General features: G+C 40.5%; 1 protein-coding gene and 1 non-coding gene across 8 annotated transcripts in view; both read left to right on the top strand.

Moving 5' to 3' along the window:
* The window catches only part of CYRIB (CYFIP related Rac1 interactor B), a 104,420-nt gene that overhangs the window by 25,112 nt on the left and 51,423 nt on the right, over positions 1-27,885 (top strand). For 2 of the 7 annotated variants that reach the window (XM_019459845.2, XM_019459850.2), the window contains exons 2-3: positions 26,326-26,364; positions 26,595-26,613. The gene's annotated coding sequence lies outside the window, so the exon portion shown is untranslated. Of the gene's footprint in view, positions 1-196; positions 432-26,325; positions 26,365-26,594; positions 26,614-27,885 lie in introns of those variants that run through there. The other 5 variants (XM_019459842.2, XM_019459847.2, XM_019459846.2 and 2 more) reach the window with 4 other exon arrangements.
* On the top strand, positions 6,494-6,698 carry LOC128775418 (small nucleolar RNA SNORA73 family). Its single transcript, XR_008420137.1, has one exon. It is a non-coding gene; the product is annotated as a small nucleolar RNA SNORA73 family (small nucleolar RNA).

The raw sequence follows: 27,885 nt of genomic DNA, 5'->3' as shown, positions 1-27,885 counted from the left end.
ACCTGTCTCCGGCCTCGCCACGCCCCCTTCAGGAGGGGCGGGGGGAAGAGGGGCGGGGAAGGAAGGCCGAGGATTTACCTTGCGGGGCGGGCGCGCGACGCATGCGCACGGCCGGACAGGTCCGCGGCGCCCTCACTTCCTGGCATTCCCCCCTCCCCCTCCTCGCCGTTACCCTGTACATCCGGGTCACTTGCCCTCCCCGTTCGGAGCCGCCGCTGCTGCTGCTGCTGTTGCCGCTGCCGCCGCCGTCGCCGCCGCCTGGCTCGTCGCGGCTCCGCCACAGGGGCAGGTGCGGAGGGGCTCCCGGTCCGGCCGCCGCCGCTGCCCCGCTCCGGGCCCGGGGCTCCCTCTAGCGCCGCTGAGGGGCCGCCGCCGCGGCTCAAGGAGGGCGGAGGAGCGGGGCTGAGAGAGCCCGGAGGCTCGAGCGGAGTGTGAGTGATTTATTTTTGCCGTTTTCCGTCTTCCCTCACGCCCCTCGCTTGCCTGCCCCTCGACCCCATTTTGGCGGAGAGGCGGGCGCGGTGGGGGCCGCGCCGGCGCGGGGCTTCCTCGGCCCCCGGCGCCGTGGGCCCGCCCCGGCGCCCACCCCCGGCGCTGCGGCTGCACCTCTGCGGGCGCCCCCCGCCCGCCGGCCCGCGGCGCCCCGGCCACTTCCCCCGCGGCCCGGGCCCCGCCGGCGCTCATTCATTCGGACCTCCTTTCTTCCGCCCCTTCCTCCCACCCGCACCTCCACGCGCGTGCTCGGCGCGCCCTCCCACCCCGCTGGAGCCGGCCGCCGTGCGTGATTCTCGGCTCCCTGGCTCTTCCCCTCCCGCGTCGGCGCTCGCCCCCCACCCCCGGCTCCCAGCTCCCTGTCGTCCGCGAGGCCACCTTACCTCCCTCCCTTTCTCCCCGGACTCGCCCACAGATCCACACCCCCTTTTCCCTCGGATTCCGCCACGCCTCGCCGCGACAGCCAGCGGTCCTGGTCACCCGCGTGGAAGTTGGTGTCTTTATTGCCCCTTTCCACCCTTCCACCTGTGCGGCCAGACCGTCCAACTTGTACACCGCGTTGACCTCTTAAATTCCCAGCATTTAAAGTCCAAATTCTCGGTCCTAGGGTGTGGTCTTAGTGTGTTTCCAAAACACACAATTTCTGCTATAATTACCCAAATCTGTGACTGTCAAACTGTAGTGGAAGTGGCAGTTGCTGTGTGTGTGTGTGTGTGTGTGTGTGTGTGTGTGTATAACTCCTGGCTATTCTTGGCCGTACCAAATATCTTTTTTTTTTTTTTTTCCCTTGGAGGGGTATCTATGATGCATTAATTTTCCCTGAATGTAAAATTTGGCAGAAGATTGTTACTCTTTCTACACCTCCACGTTCCTCCTCGATCCGTTTCTTGCCTGATTTGCAGCCTTACCTGTTAATACCGTTTGTTGGTGAGACTTTTTCTCGTCTAATTTGTCAGCAGTAGTTATCGAGTGTCCCCTGGTGTGCGGAATACTGATGAAATGTCTGAATTCTTGCAGTACCACAAAGTGCTGTTCTGGATAAGACAAAGATTTTTGGAATTTGTTTACGCTTTTTAACCCCCTTCCTGCAAATTTATTGAGTTTGCCATCCCTTTCCAACTTAATCTTTATGTGGAAAATGTGTATCAGTCAATTTTGTGTTCTTACAGTCTTGCAATTTGGCTGACAGACATTCCAGAGGAGTGTTTTATATAGCTAAAGGAATTTCAATCACTTGGGTCTTTGGGGACTTCATGCAAATCACTTTAGACAAATGTACCTCAAGAAAAACACACTGATCCTTTTAATTCTTTAATTGTATTTAATGATAGAAACCGAAGTTTCCTGTCTAGAACACCTTGATAATTGGGACTTATTTGATAGCCCCTTTGTGAAGTGTTGTAGTTGGGTAACACTGCTTGATCAGCATTCATAAAATGAAATGAGAGCCCCTCCCCTCCCCCCCGGCCATTTTTTCATGGGACCGTCATAGTCCATAATAATGAAGTCAAAGGAAGGTTTTTAGGTCTGAGGTATACCTGTCTGCATATCAGTATGATACAGTTGCTATCAATGTTGACATCACCATTTTCTAACAGCCTTTCTGGGGAGCTAGGTATTAAAAAGGCACTTGGCTGTTTGTTCTCTTTTAGGTTTTGGGTAACCACTCCAGCAGTAAGATTTCTTTTTTTTTTTTTAATTTTTTTTTTAATGTTTATTCAGTTTTGATAGAGACACAGCATGAGTGGGGGAGGGGCAGAGAGCAAGGGAGACACAGAATCCGAAGCAGGCTCCAGGCTCCGAGCTGAGCTGTCAGCACAGAGCCCCGACACGGGGCTCGAACTCCAGGACTGCGAGATCATGACCTGACCTGAAGTTGGATGCCTAACCGACTGAGCCACCCAGGCGCCCCTAGCAGTAAGATTTCTTAACTCATAGTTAGGATTGCATTTCTTTTGGCACAGCAATTTTGTTAGATAACTTTTTTTTTTTTTTTTCCAATTCCGTAAAACTTTTAACAGTTATGTAGCTGCTCCAGAGGAAACTCTTGCTTCATAAGATGTTGGCTTTATAGTATGAATTCTAGATCGTTTGATAATTGAGGAGAGGCTAGATTTTTCTCTCCTAAGAAACTGGTTCAGCCAAGGGAGACATGATTAGTAAATTCGTTCTAGTTGCCCTGGCAAAAATATAATTGCAGATTCTAAGATTAAGCAAATATAGTTTATATAGATTACAGGTGATATGTAACAAAATCAAACTTACGGTGTCCCATTTTTCTGAGCTTTCCCCAAATATGGGTTAAAAATATGTTACATAGTGTCACTCTTGGGATTATTTAACTCATATTTGGAATGGTCATTTACCATAGTAAGTAGTTGGGGAGTACAGAGGGAAGCTTCTATCGTCTTACTCCTGGTTTCCTTAGTAAAATACTGACTGGACTGTCACTTGAATGAGGTTACTTAAATTATTAAGTATTGACGCACTCAACTTATAGAGCCTATAATTTGCTCTTTCACTATTTAAGGAAAACAAAATTACAATATTTGGAAATATTTAGTTATGTTGTTAGTGGCATTCCCACTATTTTTCATCTCTCCTTTTCTATTACTGTGTCAGAATTTAGACTGATGCTCAGTAGATATTCCAATGTTTTGAATAATTGAAAGAACGGCAAGGTCAAAGAGTTTTTGATTATAACATCATTTTGTAATTATGTGGCAAAAGGTTTGGGGAAAATGTTGATTGGTCTCAGCTGCACTTTTCTCAAGTATTTCGAGGATTGCTATATTTGATTACTTAAACTGCTTTGGGATCTTTGGGAAAAAAGTACAGTACACATATATTTTGTGTTATGCTTTAGTCCATTGAGTGGATTGTTCATTTAGAATGGTTATTTGACTCATGTGTCTTGTCAGTATTCATGAGCAATGAATTCAGATAACATTTTGTGCACTTAAAATCAGCATAAAAACTCTTGGGTGTGTAAGCTTATCTTATATTATGATCAGTTTCCTAAAATTAAGTTAATTTTTCAAGAGCTATTTTTTCAGGTGGCAGAAATGGAAGGTATCTTAAGTACTGTGACAGTGGTTATGTAATGTTTCAGTGATAATGATAATGTTAGTAGTAACTAACACCTAGCGTTTACTACTTGCCAGGTTGAGTTCTAAGACATTCAGTCTTTACAACAACCCTGTTAGGGTTATTCATATTCCCATGTCACAGACTAGGAAGCTGAGGTTACACTAAAGTGACACAGCTACTTACTGATAGAAGTTGGTCTTGGCTCTTTAATTATTATGCTGTAATAGTGAACGCTTATTGTATGCCAAGTTTTTTATATACGTTAAGGTAGTTTTATGACAACTGCATGGTATACGTTAATTCCTAGTTAATTCCTAATTAACACTAGGAATGTCAGGCTCAGAGAGCTTAGGTATCTTGTCCAAGTATGCTCCCAAGTAGGGTGAGGAAGGCTGGCATAAACCCAGGCCTCTATGATTTATAGTCTTTACTAAAATTTGGTTTCGAAGTACTAATTTGAGGTCCTGTATTTTATATTACATACTTAGAAGGCATACTTAAAACAGCCAATCTAAAGGCTTTTTCAGCTGACACACAGGATGGAAAATGTTCACTTCTTCTCTGCTGTCTTGTGAGCATGTACAGGATTATGATTTCCTGTTAACTAGCTGTAGGTTCACTCGTTTCCCACTCATGTAAATATATTGGAATGCAAATGAGTGACATTTGTAAAACTTTTCAACAAGGAAGTCATTCTTAGAACGTTGGTTCTTTAAATATACACATTTCTTGTGACACATCCCACGTCCTGATTGTGGTACCATGGGTGAGAATGGCTTTTTTCAAAGATGTTGCGTGATTTTGTTTAAGTGAAGACCTAATGCAAAGATACATTTTTGTAGCTATTTATTTTGAAGAGATGCTGTTCAGTGTACTGTTGTATGCAACACTGAAGTTTTTAATCCTGTGCAGTTATTTTCTGCCATGCAAGTAATCTCTACTAGATATATTCTAGTTGGTACATTTTGTCTGGTATTGTGTTAAGTTTAGACTGATAAAGATACTCTTCACTGTGCTTAGAATAATACTTCTTCCAATCAAAAATTGGCATGTTCTTAGATAATTCACTTCACATTGAATGCTTATTTAGGTCAATTTTAGGACACACTTGCTATGAAAAGAGTTATATATTCCTAGATATAATTATTTGGCAATTATTTATGTCATTTCTCTGTGTGTGAGAGGAATAGAGAATTTGAAGGCACTAATTTAGATGAAATCTGTGATTTAACAGGTCTTGAAGTGATTTTTTTTTTTTTTTTTTTTTTTTTTAAGAGAGAATGTGAGTGGGGAAGAGGAGGGGCAGGGGGAGAGAAAGTGAATCTTAAGCAGACTCCATTCTCAGCACAGAGCCCAACGTGGGACTGGATCCCTGAGATCATGATCTGATCCGAAACCAAGAGTTAGACGCTCAACCAACTGAGCCACCCAGGCGCCCCTCATATGACATTCTTAATTTAATTTCAGTGCAATGTGATAGGGAGGGCAGAATATAATTTTATTAAAATAATGTATTTTTAAGCTGAATGGTGATTTAAAAACCTGTTTTTGATAATGTATTTTTTTTGACCGCTAGCACAGTACTTGGTATAGGATTGTTATTAATCACCCGAATACATTAAAAAAAAATTTTTTTTTTTTAATGTTTTATTTATTTTGAGACAGAGAGAGACAGAGCATGAGCAGGGGAGGGGCAGAGAGAGAGGGAGACACAGAATCCTAAACAGGCTCCAGGCTCTGAGCCGTCAGCACAGAGCCCAACGCGGGGCTCGAACTCACGACCCGTGAGATCATGACCTGAGCCGAAGTCGGACGCTCAACCGACTGAGCCACCCAGGCACCCCCATTTTTAAAAATTTTTAATGTTTATTATTTATTTTTGAGAGAGAGCATGCGCATGCACTCACGTGCCAGCACGGGAGGGGCAGAGAGAGGGAGACACAGAATCTGAAGCAGTCTCCAGGCTCTGAGTTGTTAGCACAGAACCTGACACGGGGCTCGAACCCATGGACCGTGAGATCATGACCTGAGCTGAAGTTGGACGCTTAACTGACTTGAGCCACCCAGGAGTCCCTAATCACCTGAATACTTAATGAGCACCTAAGCAGGGTTATATTAACAGTGGATAAATATTAGTGGTCCCTCCTTAGAGTAGAAGATAGAGAAAAATAGACAATGTGAATTCACTGCTATTTGTTCCATAGGTACCTCGTCTTATGAGTCTTAAAAGCCCATGTTGTAATGCTATCTGAATTAAAACCTGCAAAGTGGACCAGTAGTCAGTCAGGCTAAAGGAAGAACGCATGGGCATAAGATGAAGGAGAAGCAGAAGCTTGGAGATAAGAGAGGTCAGGTACATTTTAGAAATGGATCTGGTTTTGTATGATGTAAAGGAGGGGTGGGTAAGAGGTACATAATAGGTAAACTGTAAGGCTGGCTGCGTGAGTCATGTTAACAAGTTTAGGTCAGTTTGGACTGAAGGCTATGGGGAAACCATTACAGGATTTTAAGGGGGAGAGAGTGAAATACTCAGCCTGTTCTGACAGCTTCTGGAGAATGGATTGAAGGTGAAGTAAGATTGAGTACAGGTAGGCAAGTTAAGAGGCTGTTGCCAAAGTCCAGGAAAGAATTGATAGTGCTCAGTATTTGAGTGTTGACAGTGGAGCAGTGGTGTTAACTCCATAAGATTTGATGATTTACTGGATGTAGGCTCTGTAGAGGCTGTAACTTTGCTTCTGGTGGTAGAGTAGGTGATAAATTTTCCCCAGAGGTCTTGTTACTGTTTCATGTAAAATTGAGATGCTCCTGGGGCTAAGACAAAGCCAGATGCCTTCTCAAAGACGCATTTTGAGTTGACTCTCTCCACATGGTTAGTCATGGAGTTGATCTGTCCCCAAGTAGGAATATAGGACCCACGTGGGTACTCCCAGGAGGTCACTCTCCCTGGGCTCTGTCCAGGTGGCATAGCCAAGCACAGGGCTTTGCCCCATGACATAGAGTCCCTTTCCGCGATGCTGGAAATGAAGCCAGGCCTTGAGTCCGCACCTGCATATTCCTGCAGCTTCTCAGAGTTCTGTGGACGATGACTGAGGGGACAAACCATGCAGGAAACCGCTTTCAAAAGCACCCCCTGTCGGGATCTAGGTTGATTGGAAGTAAAAGAAAAATCTGCTTTTATCAGCTGCTGTTGTACTGGATTAAACTCTTACCTATCTTGTTTTGCAGTGATTGCTCAGGATTCCAAATAATTTGATTTGGGGAGAGAAGAGGAGCCTCACCTAACATTGACAGTTGATACTTCATGCTTTTGGGTCCTTTATTTGGCAGACAGAGTTGGTAAAGTGAATGATCAGTGCTGTTTTTGTAAGAGAAGTCTGGAGGTTTGAAAGCTTGGGCACATGTGACCCATTTTTAAAACTACCATTTAGAGTAAATCAAGGGGGAGTAGTAGATTAGAAAACCAAAGCAGGAACATCAGGCTGGGGATCGTGAGGTCTCCATGAATGACTCAGGCATTCAGTTTCCACAAGAGGCCAGTAGCATGCTAACAATTACCTTAGAGAAGGAGTATATGCCAGAGAGTTGTGTCAGGGAGGCGAAGAGTTCAGAACCCACAGGGGGACTTCCAGGGGGAGACTGTCTGCCTCCCTTTGTCAGAGGGTCTAAGCAGTAAAATCATAAGTTACAGAGACTTGTACATAGAAACGGCCATTAGGGTTGTAGGGTCCCAAAGGCACTAGCATTTTTCTACATGCAGCCCTTCCTGATTGGGAGAATCCCCTCTGGCACTTACAGGGTGGGCAAGTACAAGCATATAACACACCAATTCTTATTATGTGTTGGATTGTAGAGGCAGCAACAATAGGACATTGAACTCGCCCAAAGAGCCCTACTCTTACATGATACTGATTTTTCTTCCCATCTGTGTGTAAATCCTGCCCAGACCCTATTAATTGAATCTGGATGTTCCCTCCTCTCATGGGACGAGGTAGGTTGGTGATGACATGGGTTGCTACATGTAAAAGAACCTTAAAACTTTGAGTCCGTCTCTGTAGTTCCTCATAGGGGTATAGGCAGCCCAATAGGGGTATTTATGGCCTTCAGTTCTTTTTGGGTGTCAGAGAGACCTCAACTCCATCCTTTATCATTTTTTTCTGTAAAGCAGAAGAGTTTGGGGGTGGAGGTAGAGTGGGATAGAGATGGGAGCGTGGAGGGAGAGAGAAGCTGTCTGTACCACAAATCAAAGCTTTGTGTTCACTTTTGGTCATTCCCTTGTAGTTCAAAGGAACTTCTCATATTTTTGGTGCAACTAAAACTCCATATTGGCAGCAAGGCGATCGTTACTTACATAATCTATTTTAGTTTTGGGGATTCCTTGGCTCAGCAGTCACAGCCACCTTGCCTTTCACCTGGAGACAGGGCTTGTTGCCACATTGTCTTGCCACATCCTTTCCTCTGCCAGCCCGGAGGAGAATGAACAAACACCATTTGGGTGGGTGATTTCAATTCCACTTCTCACTGCTCAGTTTCTAAACATTAGTCCAACTCCTATTCATTAATCGGTAGAGTAGTAGGGATCTGTATTCTCACCTTCTCCCCATCTCCCACTAGGACCACGTTCAGATCCCTGGGTGTCTTCCCATTTCCTAGAACTCTGCCCTTGGTGGCCTTTATCCTCTCTCTTCTGGAAAGTCATGGATGGTTCTGTCAGCACCCTGTCCTTATTCCCAAAACCGTCCAGAACCATAATGGTCTGAAATCTTACCTTCTTGCAAGCTAGTAAGTTACCCTGCCACATTTTGATCGATGCTGGTATACCGAAAACAGACTCCTGGGGGAGAGATGAAGGGCAGTTTGTTACCCATGAATAGCAGTAGCGGTAGCCGGAGGCTCAGCATTTGTGCTGGTTCCCTGATGCTCAGGTAATACTTGCACACGTAGTGGGTTACATAATCAGAGAGAAGCCCTGAGTTTAGGGAACCCAAGGGTATTGTAATGAGCAGCAGTCATGCCTGCCCTTTGCTCTAGAGGGATACATTGTATTTATTATACTGGACAGTAAGCATGCCTGTCTTTTGCTCCAGAGGTTAACATTTATCTTTATCTTTCAAGGCTGTTTGGAAATATAGTCCAGAGCAAAGGGCAGTGGGTCAGTGTTGCTCTGCTTACAGAACATTAAAAAAATTGTCTGGAGAACTGTTTTTCAACATATGTAAATTATACCTCAATAAATCTGACTTAAGAAAGTACCTGGCATGTGGTAGGAACACAGTACGTGTTGTTATTGGTATTCTTGATCTGCATTTTGAGGCAAACGTATATATGATGACTTTGGTGGAATTTTGAGGTGCATGTTCTCCAAGGTAAGTTGATAACTAATAGCATTTACTCAAAAAGGAATGACTGACGTGTCCAGACATCTTTTGATTTGAAAAAAATCAGATGTGTGTGTTTTTTTTTTAAGCATTTTATTTATTTATTTTGAGAGAGAGGGAGCAAGAGCAAAACAGGGGAGGGGCAGAGAGAGAGAGAGAGAGAGTGAGTTCCAAGCAGGCTCTGCACTATCAGTGCAAAGCCTGATGCGGGGCTCTTGTCTCATGTGAGATGATGACCTGAGCCGTGATCAAGAGTTGGACGCTTAACCAACTGTGCCACCCAGGAGCCCCCATAAGTGTTTTTTCTTTAAGAATTTCAGGGACATTAAATTAAAGTGAAAGGTGAGAAAACCATCTTGTGTTGCAAGGTATGAGATTACTTTGCTTTTGTTTATATCATACTGCAGTTCTTGCCTTAAAATTCTGGAAAATTGTAACAGAAGTGTTAAACACATTTTTAACAAGGCTTTTTTATTTTTATTATTATTTTTTAATGTTTATTTCTGGGAGAGAAACAGAGAGACAGAGCACAAGTGAGGGAGGGGCAGAGAGAGACACACACAGAATCCGAAGCGGGCTCCAGGCTCTGAGCTGTCAGCACAGAGCCCGACGCGGGACTTGAACTCATAAGCTGTACAATCATGACCTGAGCCAAAGTTGGATGCTTAACCAACTGAGCCACCTAGGCGCCCCACGATGTGTCTTTTCCTTTAGATCTTGGGACAATATAGATTTAGGGGAGTTAAGAGAAGCTAGCATAGTTGGAGGGAAGTTTAAACTTTGAATTTGTCATCTTTTTAAAAGGAGGTTGAGCTTCATTTTATCAATTGGCATTTTCTAACTCCTTTCCAGTTTATTTTCTATAAACAAACATTTAAACAGTATTCTTTTAAAAGCTAACATGTTGGGGGCGCCTGGGTGGCTCAGTCGGTTAAGCGTCGGACTTCAGCTCAGGTCATGATCTCACAGTCCGTGAGTTCAAGCCCCGCATCGGGCTCTGTGCTGACAGCTCTCTCTGCCCTGCCTGCTCATGCTCTGTCTCTCTCTGTCTCAGAAATAAATAAAAACATTAAAAAAGTTTTTTAAAAGCTAACATGTTGAATATTGTTACATTTGAATTGGTTTTGACTTAAATATTTAATATGTTCTGATATTATGTAAATTTACCAAGTTTTCTAAAATACAGAAAAGTCAGCTTCATTTATTCTATTCTTTCGGGTTAGAGTGTACTTGAATGTACAGAGCTGGACGTGTGAGGTAATCTTCTAGCTATTGTGGCACCACTTCTGAGTTACTAGTGAGTAAAAGGTTGATGTCTGGGAATCTAGGGCTGAAGCATTTTGGAAATACTCTTCAGTAAGTGGGACTTCCTCCATTACAATGTGAATATAGTTAAACCAAAGCTTTTCCTTTTTATTTATAGAACAGCACGTTGAAGCAGTAGTCAAAATATGTAGCCTGGGGTTGGCAACCCTTTGAATTGGGTGTGCCAAAAGTTCCATCATAGTCTGTGCCATGGTGACAACTGGCCAGTGTTCTCTCTTTGGTATGTGTCACTGGCCCCTTCTTACTAGTCCATTAGCATATTAAAAGTTCATTTAAGAACTTTGTTTTAGCTGATCTTCGGTGTTCCTTATCAGCAACTTTAAAAAATTGTATATGTTTTATTAAAATCAAATTTATTTCTTTTAAACCATTCCGAGTTTGCCTGGTTTGGGTAGGTTGATAGCTTATGCTTTTAAATAATTGAAAACAGTATTTAAACACTTCAGAATTCTTCCTGCTTGAGGTATACAAGCAGAACTTTGAGTGAAGTTCTTTCACTAGGACCTTGTTTGGGTCTCACAGGAAGAGATGAGTGAGCAGTTTTTAGAAGCATAACTGCTTTACAGTGTTACAGGAAACCGTCTTCGAGTCGTAAAGTAGGGCTAAACAGGTGCTGGTAGACAGTTTATCCCAAGCAGTTACAAGTCACGTGATGTGCAAATATTTCTCTCCCAGTCTGTGCCTTGTCTTGTTATTTTCCTAGCGGTATCTTTTGAGGTGCAAGGGTTTTGAACTTTCATGAGCCTAGTTTATCTTTTTCTTTTAAGGATCATGCTTTTGGTGCTCTCTCTGGGAAGTCTTTGCCCAACCCAAGGACATGAGATTTACGCCTTTGTTTTCTTCTAAATGTTTTGTATTTTATAGTTTTAGCTCCAATGTTTGGGTCTGTGATCCATTTTTAATTAACTTTTGTATGTAGTATGAGGTAAATTTCTTAAGTTCATCTTTTTGTATATAGATACCCACTTGTCTCAACGCCATTTGTTGAAAAGACTATCCTTTCCTTCATTGAATTGCTTTGGTATCTTTGTTGATATTCATTTGACCCTAGACATATGGGTTTATTTCTGGACTCACTTTTGTGTTTTATTGGTCTACATGTCTATCCTTCTGCCAGTACCTCATGTCTTGATTACTGTAGCTTTTCGTGCCGTGTTTTAATAACAGAAATAGCATTCTTTTCTTGTAAAAGTATATGTTCATTTATAAAAAAAAATGGAAACAAAATGGGAAAGTAGAAGAACAAAGCAAAAGTCACTAAGCAGTCACTGTTATGGTGAACATCTCTCCAGATATCTCGCACATGTATGCGTGTTGTATGAGTGCACACACATCCTCCACAATTATACATAAAGGCACATCAGTATTTGCCCACACTCATTGTTCTCGTGTACTTTTTGAGTGAATACATTTATTGTCAGCTTTAAGAGAGAACTGATTATTTTTCTTTCTTTTAGGCACTTCTGTAATTCTGTGAGTTTTTACTGACATAGACTTCTGAGAAGAGCAAAGATTCTTTGGGCTAAGAACTATAAGTGCTTTTTTTTACTTGGTAGCATGTTAATTGGAATTTATTTGTCACTTCATCTGTTGAAAGATGACTTTAAAACAAGTTTTTTAATGTGTGCTCTGTGAATGGATGGCAGATTATGTGTGAAACGTTAATAAAATTAATCCCCAAATCCGGTTTTAAACATTTAAAGTTTCCATAAATCTGCTCTTGAACATTAGATTAACTTTTTGGCAGTTGTAGTTATGAGTGTGGAGCCAGTAAATATTATATGTGTGGTGATAGAGTTTTATTTGCAGTCATATGAGGACTACTCCCTGCTGCAAGTTTGTTTTTACCACGTTAATAAAGGAAGAACTCTCTTTGCGGTTTTGCACTTTGCGGATTCAATCTGTAGTCCTTGAGATCTTGAGATCTTGAGATCTTGAGATACATTCAGTGGTCGTTGTGGAACTGTGGCCAAATCCTGAGACACTTTCCCATCTTGAGTGTATGTTGGATCCAATGGTCAGAAACTCCCCTGGCATTCACACGTTTCTTGCAGTATGCTTTATATATTTAAAGTCACGTTTAGAGATGTAACGTGTATAGGAGACTGTACAGATTATGCATAAAAAAAAATTTTTTAGCGTTTTATTTAATTTTTTGAGAGACAGAGACAGAGCACGAGCAGGGGAGGGGCAGCGAGAGAGAGGGAGACACAGAATCCAAAGCAGGCTTCAGGCTCTGAGCTGTCAGCACAGAGCCCGACGCAGAGCTCGAACCCAGGATCGTGAGATCATTACCGTAGCTGAAGTCGGACACTCAACCTACTGAGCCACCCAGGTGCCCATACATAATTTTAAAAGATTGAAGTTTAATCTCTGGCAGTGGGGGGCCATTATAGGTTTTGAGTTTGGGGAGTGACAATGTCACAAGTTTCAGAAAGCTACCTTTACATTGGCTTAGTGGAAATTTGGTGTTTGAAAAGGGCACACCGAAATTGTGTGGGAAACTGGATTGTTCGATGAAATTATATAAATGAGGGGTTTGAGGACAGGATTTTGAAAAGAAAACTGGAAAGAAGAAATTTTCAATTGACAAATGGACTCTTTACAGAAAGGAAAGCAGCGCACTTGAGGGTTAACTGTGGCTAATAACTATGTGGTGGGATTTATGGATTTTTCTTCTTCCTTTTTGTGGAAAATTTAGTAAAGTGCTAAATATGTCAGGTAATATGTTGAAATGGAGCTCTTTTTTTCTGAGTTTGGCCCTCGGTCAGTAGGTACACATTTTTATTTTTATTTATTTTTTTTTTTTTTAATTTTTTAAAAAATTTTTTTTTTCAACGTTTTTTATTTATTTTTGGGACAGAGAGAGACAGAGCATGAACGGGGGAGGGGCAGAGAGAGAGGGAGACACAGAATCAGAAACAGGCTCCAGGCTCCGAGCCATCAGCCCAGAGCCTGACGCGGGGCTCGAACTCACGGACCGCGAGATCATGACCTGGCTGAAGTCGGACGCTTAACCGACTGCGCCACCCAGGCGCCCCAGTAGGTACACATTTTTAAAGAGAGTTGTAAGGATACCATGCAGGTCTTGCCAAATAAAGAGCAGGAAAATGCTCTGGTACCTACCCCATCTGTTAGTGTAAAGATTCAAGAAGTTGGAAATTAGAATAGTTTTTGAACAAGGTTGTTGGAAATTGGAAAAGTGTTTGTAAACCAAGTTGTTAGTGTGCTAGGATTTTTTTAAAAAATATTTTTTAAATGTTTATTTTGAGAGAGTGAGTGTGGGGGAGAGGGAGAGAGAGAATCTTACCCGAGCTGTCAGTGCAGTGCCTGATGTGGGGCTCCATCCCACAAACCAAGAGATTATGACCTGAGCTGAAATCAAGAGGCAGACGCTTAGCCAGCTGAGCCACCCAGCTGGCCCTGTGCTAGGAGTTTCTTCTAACTTCCCCCCTCCCTTCTTGGTGTGCTCCCCCTCAAGTACAGAAGCTTTCTGGTAACTATTTGGATGGCTTAATATGTAACTCTGCATTTCAGGGGAGACAGCGGATATATGTTTGTTTCACTGTGCCCTAATGAAAGATAAGCTATCAGTGCTGGTGGCACAGCAAAGCGAGGTTACTGTATGGGTGTTCGGCCCATCCTCCCAGAGTTCTTTGGGGGAAGGTGCGTGTTTCCTACAGACCGGATGAGGGCTACTAGGGAGGGGAAGCTCATAGGATTGGGGCGGTGTGAGGCAGAGAGGGGGGAAGAAGTGGCTGGATTCCCGCAGGAGATGCATTATCCCGCATCAGGGTATTACAGTGAGGGGTTCCCAGTGCCGGAGTGGGGGAGAGCTTCCGTGGGACTCCTGAAAGCATTCTCTCAGTAGATCAGTTTTAAATACTTTTTGAGCTGAGTGTGCCCATGCCTTCTAGTGACACTTAACTGCTACCCCAGGGTTAGGAGAGTGGAAGGGAGGGGCTGTAATGCCTGGGGGTAGCCAGCTGCAGGCCCAGCTGGGACGGGGCAGAAGCTGTAGCACTGGAAGAAAAATGTTGATAATTACACTAAACTGGGTCTATCAATTTCTAAATTCTGACAGTTTTTATAACTCAAAAATGACCAGAATCATAGGCTTGCCTAAATAAAAGCTCAGGGACATTGAACTGTCACCACAGAATAAAGGACAGAGGTAGATAAAAAGTTGCTTTATGGTTACATTCCACAGGTTCTGCTTGTTCAGGGTGATGGCTACAGTTGTTTTTTGTAATAAAGAAAACTATCAATGAAAACAAATTTTTACAGGAAGAATGTTCCCATTGAGGCATTTTATTGTGGATAAAATGTCATTATCTTTGGGACCAGGCAGATCTGTGCTTGAGTCACGTCAGCCCTTATTAGCACTGACATGAGGTAAGTAAATCAGCTTTTGAGGTTCGTTTTCCTCCTTTCCTTTTTTTTTTTTTTTTTTTTTTTAAGATTATTTACTTTGAGTGGGGGGCGATAAGGAGAGAGCATCTCAAGCAGCCTCCTCTCATCAGCACGGAGCCCAGTGCGGGGCTCGATTCCACAACTCTGAGATCATGGACTGAGCCACCTAGGCACGCCCCTCATTTACTTTTTGTGGAAAGGGTAACATCGTCTGTTTTTCATTGTTTTATGAAAAAATTATGGTCTCTAGCAAAATGCCTGGTACAGAGTAGGTTTCGCAAATATTGATAACCCCTTTCCCTCCTTATTATAGTGCTGCTTTCTGAAGTTCTAAATACATTCTTACTCTCCTTAATATCTGCTTTGCTTCTTCTAAATGTATTCCTTCAAAATATCAAATGGATTAAGGGATTTAGTATGACGACAGGCTACTATCCAGGATGTAAGAAATGTTGATTTTTAGTATAACTGAAAATTCCACTTTTGATTTGGAACATGAAATATTTTCATAAAGAATGAAAAGTAATTTTACTTGTTTTTCAGTAAGGAAAGCATATGAATTAGGGATCTAAAGAAAAGGTAGGCCCAGGTAGAGAATCTATGCAGTACTGTTCTTGGGGCACTTTAGAATGTATAACACGAAAAAAGGTGTTTTATTGCAGAAAGAACACTTTGTAAGAATCAGTTATCACTTTAGTGTTTTTTTTTTTTTCTTTCTCAAAATGTGTTTCATTGTTCTTTTTCTGGGAAGTTTTTTTAAAAGTTCTTTATTAGACTGATAACATTTTAATGTGATCTTACTATTTTCTCTTCTTTCTGAATGTTCTACCTTTTTAATGTTCAAATTTTATACTGTGAAACTTAAACTTTTAATAAATTTTAAGGTGCCTCTTAAAAGTCTCAAAAATGATTTCTGTAATCTTTAATTTCAGAGTGTCTTTATTGTTTATATTCAGAGTCCTAAGTTACATTTGTAACATAGTTAAGTTTTGCTTATTTGTAGGAATGACTTTAAATTAGGAAAGAAATTATGGTTAGCTTTCTATAGGAGTCCAGAATATTCTTTAGAATTCATTCAAGAATCTTTGGTTAAAAGTTTGAGACACTTACAAGTTAATTTGGATGGAAGAGGAGTTTATTGCATGATGGCAGGTAGCTCACAGAATTGGTGGTGGTGGAGAGATTAGAAATTAGATTAGAGGTTCAGAAAGTGAGCAGTAACCACAGCAGGGCAAGCAGCAGGAACATAGAGCCCAGATTATGTTGCAGTCACAGTCTGGTTAGGACACTGTGGCCCTGGTCTCTTGTTGCTGTTCCTCTGAATGATTTCTCAAGTATCCCTGGTCTTTGGATTGCGCTCTCCAGATGGGAAGTGGTGGGGGTACAGGGAGGGGCAGTATTTGTGGGCTGACCTTCCCTGACCTCCACACTTGTGCTCCATTGACCCTCTCATCATATTTTCATTTGGAGGCTCTTTGCTTGGCAAATTTAACATGGCCCAAACTGAATGCCTAGTTTGGAGACATTTTAACTTGTTGATTTGCTTTCTCTTCTTGTGTTTGTAGTGTTTTGAGAATAATACACTCAGATACACTGTTTTAAACATGTTAGCACCAAATACTATGTGTGCATGTACACAGTGATTTCAGGAAATGAGTCCCTTCTTATTACATAGAAGACAACATGAGGCAATATACATACATCCGTATGCCAAAATTTGGAAATACTGAATGTTTTCCACTTGATTATCTCTGCAAAACCTCTAAAGGTTAGGAAAGCCAGTTCCATTAAAGGATTACCAGCTCTTTTGAGAGAAATAGATAAGGTTAACCTGTGTGATGTGATGCTTTTGTAGTTGTGTGTCCTGTTGTTTTATCTGTTGAACCCATTAGATAACCTGTGGCCATTCGTGGCCATTTCATTCTTAGGAGGAAAGCCTGTAAGGTATGGAAGGCTGTTTTCAAAAAGTGAAGAGGGATGCCTGGGTGGCTCATTTGGTTAAGCGTCCAGCTCTTGTTTTTGGCTCAGGTTATGATCTCACGGTTGGTGAGTTTGAGCCCTGTGTCAGGCTTTGTGCTGACAGTGCAGAGCCTGCTTGGGATGCTCTCACTCCCCCTCTCTCTGCCCCTCCCCTGTTCTCACTCACTCTGTCTTAAAAATAAATAGATAAACATTTTAAAAAAGCGGAGATAACTCCCCCCACCATTTCATCCCAGGAAGTGTAGGGTGTAGCATGTTGGACTGTGTCTTTTTAAGATACGGCTTTAACACATACATCTATAATTTTCGATCAGTAAAGAGTTAGTACGTGTTCTTTTTTGAAAATGTTTTCCTGTCATCTGGTTTGTAAATTTAGGCTCGAGTAGTGAAAATCTGGAATTATCTAAACTTCAATAAAGAGATAAAAGAAGAGCAAACAGGTCAAGGTTCAGACATACACAGCATACGGAATGGTACTTGTTGAAAAAATTGCTGTGTGTGTGTTTAGTCACACTGGAAGGTCTTACCCATTGTTCTGTAGAAGTCTTGACATTGCATCAGTCTTGGTTTAGCAAAGCCTCTTTCTTAAAGATTTTAGTGTTCATCTATTAGGAGCCCCTTGTTAACAATCAGGTAGATAGTGCTTAAAAGGTCTCTTTCAGGAGGAGAGAATATTCCCTTTTCTAGATTAGTGGATATGCTCATACTTAAAAAATTTGTTTACTTAATTTAAAGCTTACTGAATTTAAGGAAAGTCTTTGAAAGTTGTTAGCGGTGGTGTTTGTTGTTGTTGTTGTTGTTGTTTTATTTTGTTCTTAAACATACCAGGCCAACTCAAACATCATGTTTTCTCTGAGACTGTGCCCTAGGGATAAGTCCATTACTCCCCCATTTTCCCATTGCAGTTTATCCATAGAACTTCAGTTCTCTAGCATTTTACTTAGTTACACTGTATTGTAGTAAGTTTTTTGTATGTCTTCTCACAGACAGTGAGCTTCTGGGGGGTAGGTCGTGGTTTATTCGGCATTTTATACTCTGCACTGCATACCGTATCTGACCTTTTGGTGGTCTTCTACTAATCTTTATTGAATCGCCATTAGGAAGCAATTCACATAAGATTGTGGCAAAGCATTTTTAATAGTCTTTTAAAAATCTATTATTTGATTGTTACCAAGACAGATAGCTGTGCAGTAATATCACATATCAGATGCACAGTATCTCCCCCGGAGATACTAGATCTCTAGATACCAGTTATCTGTTTGCTGCAGTTACTTTGTCAGCTTGGAAAAACCATTATCTATAAAACCATGGTGGACACATTAGTCTATTTTATTTAAAGTCTCATTATTGCTTTAATTTTAATAGGACAAGTTGCACATTTTTCTAAATTTTTGTCAGTTGCATAGCACCTGTATATAAACCATTCTTTATCACTCACTTTCCCAAACAAATCCTTTTAGCAGAGTGGCCAATCTTGTGGGACTATAACTCTAAACTAGTCGTGTTTACACCAGGCTCCTTACATCTCTTATCACGTTGTTTGCTAAATCACTCATCCATTCATTCAGCATATACGCACAGGAGATTCCAGTGTTTCCAACATTGTGCTTAGTGCAGGGTATATGATAGCAACGAGTAGGCTGTGATAACTGCTTTCAGTCCTGGGAAAGAGCCGTTTTGATGAATACAGCGATGTGTTATGGGTCCCATTTGAACTTAACCCACACTTGGGATATACTCTTCTCTCAACTCACACTGTCCTCTTCTCTAAATTTCTATTATAATTGTAGACTGTAATGATAATATAATGTGGACGGAACTAGTATGGTCTTGGTACTTTTTATACATGCAAGTATTGTTTCCATGGGAAGTCATTAACCTTTTTCAGGATAAAGATTGTCTTATTACTTTGTATCATAAGCACTGCTGGAAATACAATAAAAATTTTAATAATGTGGGATTAACACAGGAACTCATACTCTGGTGTTCTTAAACTGGGCCCTTAGAACTACAGGGATGGTGGGGCACCTGGATGGCTCAGTTGGTTAAGTGTCTGACTCTCGATCACAGTTCGGGTCTTTATCTCAGGGTCGTGAGGGAAAGCTCCACGCTGGGTGTGGAGCCTACTTTTAAAAATTAAAAAATTAAAAAATTAAAAAGAACTGCAAGGTTTGTAGTAACAGCACCTATGCAGAAGGAGTACGCTTGGCCTGATGTGACCAGGTAAGACCTGGCAAAAGAGGCAGACAGTGTTAAGAGGTGCCCCTCATTCTCTGTGTCTCTCAGTCTTAGGGGTAAGTTTGTTTGATTTTTTAAAAAGTTTTTTATTTAATCTCTACACCCAACATGGGGCTCAAACTCACGACCCCGAGGTCAAGAGTTGTGTGAACCAGCCAGGCACTCGTTTAGGGGTGGGTATTTGCTTCCTTTCTGCAGATGAAGACATTCAAGCTTTGAGAGACTTAAGATTCTTGTTCCTTATGGACTCTTTCTGTCAAAGTACATTATATATGGATGCATATTTTTACTTGGAAGATGCTTAAATATTTGTTTTGGTTATCCAACTCTCTGGAATTAGGAGAGCAGTGTATGACAGCCAGGCACAGAGTTTTTCTCCCTGAAGCTTAGAGGCCAGATGTGGATCAGGTCTGTAATGCTGGCCTGCTTGATGTCATGCTGCAGTAGCCTGAACTACAAAGTGCCCTGGCTTATATTAGTTGTGCACAACAAAAATTGTCTTTAAACCAGCTAGATTTTGCAAATTACTTCTGTAATGTTTAATGATGTATTAATAATTAAGAAATTTTAAGAGTGGGATGGGAGTATTTGATTTTATTAGTGGTTTCTAGTTTTCTTGTGTATATGTTGGTTGGAATAGGCTTTTTACAAGTATTACATAGGTGATTCAAAATACAACTACAGTATCTGTATTTTGAAACGTGTGGTATGCAGTTTAGATGCAGCATGAGGACATGTTGCACTTACAACATGCTGCGAGAGCGTTATCTCTGTTTTGGCACTTTAAGTTATTGCCGTTACACACTAGCTTATGTTACATATTTCCCCAGTAGGAAAAAATGACAATTTAAGGTATGAACTTAGCTTTGGGACTTTGGATCTCCCAACTTTGAACTTGTCTGTGTTTCTGTTGCTATCAGGTTTGTAGTTCAGAGGTATTCTGCGAAGTGCCATGACTGTAGAAAAGCACATGACTGGATGCACATTGTATGCTTTGCTCCCGTGTGTGTGTGTGTGTGTGTGTGTGTGTGTGTGTGTGTATTTTATGTTGCATGTAATTAAAAGGGAGCAATTGGCTACTTCTTTTTTGTTGTATAGCTGGATAATAGGGAGCGAACATTCGTTTTATGTCTTGACCACATTGTCATACTTCTGAGTTTGGATTTGCTTCCAACATTTATCCATTGTATTCTCCATGTCTTGAAATGTATCCAAGAATTCCTGTTTTTTTTTTTTTTTTTTTTTTTTAAAGTAATCTCTACGCCCAACATGGGGCTCGAAATCACAACCCCAAGATCAAGAGTTGCATGCTCTTCTGACTGAGCCAGCCAGGTGCTCCCCCCCCCCCCCCCCCCAAATTCCTTTAATATAATTTTCTTCTCTGATGTTACTTCTTCTGGGGCATCTGCTTCCTTTTCATCATAACCACTTTCTTCATTCATGTTGGTAAGTTCACCTTCACAGAGTTCCTCTTACTGGCATGTCTAGTTTCTCTGATGGCAGCACTGTCCGCTTTCTTGCAACCAGCTCGCTCTTTGGCAGCTTCATTTATGTTCCCTTAGAGTTGGACTTCAGTGTTACCACTTCTGTGTTTTTGCTGCCCTTTTATCTTTGTTGGCAAATTCCCTCATTTGATTATTCATTTTGTAAAATGCGACGTGGATTTGTCAGCGGGAGACAAGGAGGCAACACCGCTACAAGTGTTGCAGTCTGTGCATGATCTGAGTAATAGATGTTCAGTGAACAGTCTCTGGTATTTGTAAGAAATGATGTGGTTGGTCACTAATAATGATGTAAAAGATGGGAGAAAAGGATAAAACTATAAAGCATTCTGTATTTATAGGATCTTCATTTTCCATTACATTTTAAAGAGAGTAGATATTTAAAAAAAATTTTTTCTTAACGTTTATTTTTGAGACAGAGAGCATGAACGGGGGAGGGTCAGAGAGAAGGGGAGACACAGAATCTGAAACAGGCTCCAGGCTCTCGGCTGTCAGCACAGAGCCGGATGCGGGACTCGAACTCATGGACTGCGAGGCCGTGACCTGAGCCAAAGTCTGACGCCCAACCGACTGAGCCACCCAGGCGTCCCTAGAGAGTAGATATTTTTAAAAATAGGGGCGCCTGGGTGGCTCGGTGGGTTGAGCGGCCGACTTCAGCTCAGGTCATGATCTCGCAGTCCGTGAGTTCGAGCCCCGCGTCGGGCTCTGTGCTGTCAGCTGTCAGCACAGAGCCCGGAGCCTGTTTCAGATTCTGTGTCTCCCTCTCTCTGACCCTCCCCCGTTCATGCTCTGTCTCTCTCTGTCTCAAAAATAAATAAACGTTAAAAAAAAAAAAAAAAATTAAAAAAAAAATAGCATATGGGTATGGTTTGTATGATGATGATGATGATAATTACAACGGCATGTTTTAAGTGCTAAACATACAGTAGTAATCATGGCGTAAGAAGACATAGAAGACTGAGATTTGTATTCAGGTATTTGAGCTCTGGCGTGTCTCAGACAGGGATGCTCTCAAGTGTACTGCCCTTGAGATAGAACGTCAAAATGGATGGCTGTATGTTCTTGTAATTTGATGTTGAATAAGAGAAGTAGTGACCATGTTCAGTAAAACTGGCATTTCTGTTCATCTTTGCACGGTCTTTGACATTACTTTTCCTTTTTGCAAATAAGGGAAACTGACGCTTAGATGACTTAATGGAAATAAATGGAAATCTGAATCTACAAATAACAAAACAGATGCTCAGAGAACCTAATAATTAAGTGAAAACTCAACCCAGGTTTATCTTATTTTGGAACCAGTGCTCTAAACCATTTTGTTATATTTCCTTTTTATTATTGGGGAATATAAAGTTTTTTATATACGTGTTTACTGTTTTCTCGCTCTTATGAATTATCATGTTAATCATTTCCTCTTTTGATGTGATTTTTAATACATTTATATGAACATTAAACATTAAAATATTTTGGATTTCCTTAATTTATAATTTTTATATGATTTGACTCTGTCTTTCCAAATTCTCATCCAAAGATAAGCAAGGCATTATTTTTGAGGATTTTTTTTTTGAGATTTAGTTTTGAGAAATTAAACTCTAACCCATCTAGAATGAATAGACTTAGAAGGTTGTATCTCAGTTTTTCATGGGATTGTTTCAGTACCATTTATTAAATAAAGTTTTTTTCATTGCCCTATGATGGTTACTTTATACATTCCTCATATGGAATATTCTCTTTGAACCTTCTACCTTCTTTTCCTGCTTGTCCAAATCCTGTTCATTTTTAAAAATCTGTCTTAGCTACTAGGGCTTCATAAAACCTTTCCTAATACCTGATTGCCATGCTTTACCCTTAGCTGAAATATCTTTTTAGTTGCCACAGCTCTGTATGTAGATATTTTTCATGAAACCTCATTTTTACCTGGAAAGTTTTAATTGCTACAGTAAGAGTGGACAGACACTTCTAGAGAGTGCAGTACATCTTTTTCATCATAGCATTTCCTTGGGTATTTATTTTGGGACTATATACAAATAGATTTTCCAGTAAATATTTGGAGTGGTTTTTTACATTTATATACAATTGGACCGTTGTGATTTCTCTGTTCTCTTCCTCTGACTATATATCTGTGTGAGTTCCACACAATTTTAATTATTAATATGTAAGACTGGTTTTTTTCTTGTTTTTTTAAAAAAAAAATTTATAAGCTTGCATGTTTCTTTTTTTCTTAAATGGATTTGGGATAACCTTTTCAGTTTCTTAAAACTTAGGTATTTGCCGGAATTCTCTACTAATGCATTTTCATAATATTGTCTGATCTGGAAATGTGGTCGATAGGCCCTTTAAATCAGTTTCTATTTTTTTTTTTTTTTCTAAGATGGCTTTAAGATCGCTTTGCGTTATGTCAAGGGGAGCTTAAACAAATTAAATTGAATTCAGTTTTATCATATACCCAAATGAAGGAGGAACAGTGCAGGTTGCATAACCAGTTAGACTTAGGTATCATCATTTGAAATGCTGCAAAGCTGTAAATGTGGTTGACAGAATGCTCTGAAGTCATAGCTTTTATGTTTTGCTGGAGGCAAAGGAATTTTAACACTTAGTTGAAGAACGTCTAGGTTTGCGGATTTTAGATGCCTGGATTATCTCATTTACATAGCATCTAATATTCATTATTTATGAGGTGACATTTGATTTCTAAGGGTAAAAACAATTACAAGTGTTTTCTTATTTCTTGATTTATTAAGAGACAGGATGAATAGATTTTTTCCTAGTGGTTTTATGCAAGTGGCACTGGTTTTTCTGCTCTGGTTTATGAAATGGCCAGCCAAGCCACTTGTTTTGTTTATTTCTGGGTGGCTTCGGTCTGCCTTAGAGAAGTAAGTTTGTTTTTGGCAGAAAAAGCAAAAATGTGTTTATTCATTCCATTTGTAGTAACATTGATCCAAGAGGAGCTTTTGAGGAAAACCAGAATGGTTCGGCTTTGAACATAAATAGCTCCCATTCATCTCTTAACTGATAGGAAAAAATAAAAGATTAGGATTAATAATGTATAAATTACAGACAAGTCCTAGAGCACAAGTTGCAAACTGATGGTTCATCAACCAGATGGAGCCCTCAGACTGTTTCTTCAGGCCTACTGATGATTTCTAAAGCTTAATTAGCTGATAACATCTAAGACTTGTTTTATGTGAATATCCAGCACCAGATCACCTGCATTTTTAGCATGGCATGTTAATAGCCATGGCACCCCTGAGATTAAGTATGGACATTTGTTTGCTTCTGATGTTCCTGTAGCCAACTCCAAACTCATTTAACTTTGCAGCCCTTGTTCTGGAGGCTCTTGGTTTAAGAAGTAATAGCAAGTAGACTTAAGGCTGCTCATGCAGCAGAACCCTCAACTTTGAGTTAATAGGAGCTGGAATAGTAGGTGTGAAGATTTTAAGTAACGAGAGGGTTAGTGGAATGTGGGACGTGTGAGAGAAAGAAGTTGCAGAGGAAGCCAGGGTTTTTGCCTGAGCAACTGGAAGGATAGAGAAGCCATCAACTGAGTTGAGGGAGACAAAGTGTACGAGGTCTGGGGAGGGAAGCTGAGTAGTTTAGTGTTGATATGTTAAAGTTGGAGGTATCTGTTAAAACATCCTAGTGAGATTTGAGTAGGCATCAGTGGCTATGAGAGTGTGGAGTTGGAGAGAAATGTCTATACTGGATAAGTAAATTTGATATATGTAGTTGATACGTAAAGCCATGAAGGAATGAAATCACAAAGGGAGTGGAGGACCCAGAACTGAGTCCTGGGCATGTCAGCATTGGGGGGTTTGAGAGAAGTTCAGCAACAGAGATTAAGAAAGCATCCATTGAGGTAGAATGAAAAGGAAAGGAGTATGGTGTCCCAAAAGACAAGCGTCCTGGTTTCATCCTAAAAGCAGAACCTGAGACAGGGACTTTTTAAGCAGATAATCTATTTGGGGACCTGTTAACAGGAAACAAGTTGGAGAACGGGGGCAAGTGAAACAGAGGGGAAGGAAGGTCCGTGCAAGGGCACATTATTAACTGGTCACATCTGTGAGCCACTGGGACTTGAGCCTGAGGAAGTCCTTTGAGAAGACATGAAGAATATGCCTCTGCGTGCCAAGGAGGGGGGTGTTTACTACCAGATCCCATTCCCCAGTGGTCAGGGGTTGCCCATAGTGTGTTGGTGTTAACATCTTCACACTTCGTTTGCATGTCTCAGGATGGCTGAAAAATTGCTGTAAGTCTCTCTTATAGCAGAGCCTGTGAGCAGAAAGTGAGCCCAGTAGTACAGTTAAGGGGTGGTGCCTCGGAGTGAATATGTGAGGTAGCACACAAGAGGTGTCCCATACAGCCATGTATCCTCCATTAAGCACTTGGCATTTAGTCCAGTCTCCTGCAGAGTTTTCAAGATGGTAGCTGGCCACAACTTCTACATTAGACTTACAACAGGAGGGTTAGTGAATAATGTTCATTTTTGCAGTTCTCTACCACTCAATCTAGATTTGCCTTATCTTCAGCCAGTACTTCAACAGGTGGAGGCATCGTCCTGGTCCAGTGACTCAGACCTTCTTCTCCAAGGGATCAATGCCTGTAGTTGCCTTAACCTTGTTGGGCTATAATTGTTGCAGCTGCTCATTTACAGTTATTACTGAGCACGGCAGCCCCAGTCGAACCCCCTAGGTTCTGGATAGATTCCCTCCTGTCCCCATTGTGTGACAGCAGCCATAAGTTCTCATGTTGTTAGGGTCACTTTACAGGACTTCCCAATATGGTAACTCTTTCCTTAGCATGCTGGTCCAGTAAGGAATCTAAGATAATCAGGTGATAGTTGCCTGAGAATTCTTCCTGTGTCTTCTGGCAGAAACTTCTTTTCAAGTCTCCTACTATCGGAATTTCTTAATCCAATGGAGCTGAAGGTTGCCAATTGTACTTCCATCTGCTGGTTCCAGGACTTTTTTTTTTTTTTTTTTTTTTAAATCTGTCACAGATACAGTACCACATTTCAGCCTTTAGTAGACAGTGTGTCAGATCATTTACCATCTTGGAAGGCAGTGCCCCAACCCCTCTAAATTTTACTAAGCACATAGAAATTGTATGTTTGTTAAGTCCAGAACTCTGGTCATAGAATAAACAATTGGGGAAATAAGTGTTTACATAAAGGTGAGTAGTTACATTAGTCAAATGTGTCCCCCTACTCTGTACGAACTAAGCTAGTTTGCTGTAGTGGTTATAGTTGCTCTCAGTTGTAAAGTTAGAATAAGATCATTCTGAAGATTTGATTTTACCTAAAAATGTTTTAGGAGTTGAAATCGTAAAGTCATTCCTACGGAGGACTTCATGGTTCACTTGAGTTTTGCCTGATGTGCTTCTGGCAAGTAATAGGTTATGGTCATGGAATTATAAGGATCTTAGTACCTTTGGTAAAACTAATTTTTTTAATACATTGAAAGGAAGTGAACTTAAATTATGATAATAGTGTAGAAGTAGATCTCTTTGATAATTTTAGGCCCCTGTTGTAAGAATAAAGACAAATTACTAATTTTCTTCCCTTGCTGCCTCCTGCTTCATAAGCTATGATGAGCACTGTGTACTTCTCTTGATACAGATTTTTAGTCCTTGAGTGTCTTGAGGGTGGCAGTTAGGGTGTCTCATCCAAACCTGTTGGTGTTTCCCAGGGCTTCACATAATGCCTCACTCTTAGTAGGTTCTCTGTAAACAGTTGTTGATTTAATTCAAGGAGATGCCTGTACATACATATACATACACACACATATGTGTATAGCATATTCATGTGATATGTGATGGCATTCATAAACCTTATTAAAGTTAGTTTTTTAAAATTAAACATGTTTTAAACTATAATAATGTTTTAGACTTTCTTTCTTTTTTCTTTCTTTAAACAGATAGAAGGACAAGAACAGAATCACCAGCACTGGCTGAAGGTAAATATGTCTTTGGGGGAAATGATAAATTCAGATACAAATGAAAGGTTATGATCTATATAGAAAATTCCTTTGGCTAAACATAATTTAAGGAAGATGTTCTATATAATATTGAACTGCTAAAAATATCTTTAGGAAATACCCTATATTGTTTAGTTTCTTGGAACAGGAAGTAGGGAAAAGTAATTAGAACTTTTTTTTTTTTTTTTTTTTTTTTTTTTTTTTTACAGCTTTCTTTCAGTAGAAGAGGTATGTGTTTTTCTTTGAATTCCCTTTTAAGCCATTTTAGCTATCACCAGTATTGTTAATCAGGAAAGGTCTAACATAATTCTGGTGGTTTATGTATATGTTAGAAAGGAAGAAGAAGTTTTTACGCACTTTCTTAAATAAGAATTCTCCCTATTATTGGTTTTGGTCCTTTTGAAAAAGTCTTTGAAGTAAAGAACACATCAGTAACAACAAAAAGTTACTGATGCAGGGTTCTGAGTACTTAAACATTTTTAATCCTGTAATTGTTTTAATTATTACAAGTTAATAGGTATTTGAAAATGTCATTTTCTGTAGACATACTTTGTGTTATCAAGTGAAAATGATCAGCTTAAAATCTCTGTGCTCTTCCTAGTCATAAACAGAGATATTTACATTTCAAAACTTGCCTGTCATTTTACTAGAACTGATAAGACAGTTATCGTGATGATCTTTTGGAATTGTAATTACCTCACCTACTCTGTATGTTACAGTGCAGGAGTTCTCAACCATTTTTTGTGCCATGGACCTCTGGTAATCTGGTGAAGCTTGTGAATCCCTTCCCAGAACAATGATTCTACAAATGATTCATGATTTTATGAAGCAAAATATATATGATGAAAAAAGAAATTAGTTATATTGAAGTACAGCTAACAAGTACTAAAAATGCAAATTTTTGATAGAGTGATATATATGCTTCTCACATTAGAGAGTGAGCTTTAGCAATAATTCTGTGAAATACTGTAGTTACAGTGATGAGTTTGCAATAATTATAGTATAATATGAAAGTACCTGTGATTTCTGTTGATGACAAGTTCATAGGTATTTCTAACACTACTATACTTTGTTGCCTATAATCTTGATTGAAGGACTTGCAGAACTTCATATAGAGGCTAGTGAAAAGGTTCCCATCCAAACTCACAGGTCACTGAATTCTTTCTCTGGATCCCAGATTAAGAGCTCTTGTTAACGAAAAGTCGGTTAGACCTTTCTTTGTCCATCATATTTGAATACGTGTAGTTTTTTATGTTCTATCTAAATAATCTTTTATTTATTTATTATTATTATTATTATTATTATTTTACATTTATTTTTGAGAGACAGAGACAGAGTGTGAGCAGGGGAGGGGCAGAGAGAGAGGGAGACACAGAATCCGAAGCAGGCTCCAGGCTCTGAACTGTCAGCACAGAGCCCAACGTGGGGCTCGAACCCACGAACTGTGAGATCGTGACCTGAGCCGAAGTCGGACGCTTAACTGACTGAGCCACCCAGGCG

This window comes from Panthera pardus, unplaced genomic scaffold (assembly GCF_024362965.1).
Source record: "Panthera pardus isolate Hobbes unplaced genomic scaffold, ASM2436296v1 HiC_scaffold_7, whole genome shotgun sequence".
Classification (NCBI taxonomy): Eukaryota; Metazoa; Chordata; class Mammalia; order Carnivora; family Felidae; genus Panthera; species Panthera pardus.
The sequence above is the reverse complement of the archived record's forward strand: the minus strand, read 5'-3'. Positions and strand labels throughout refer to the sequence as shown.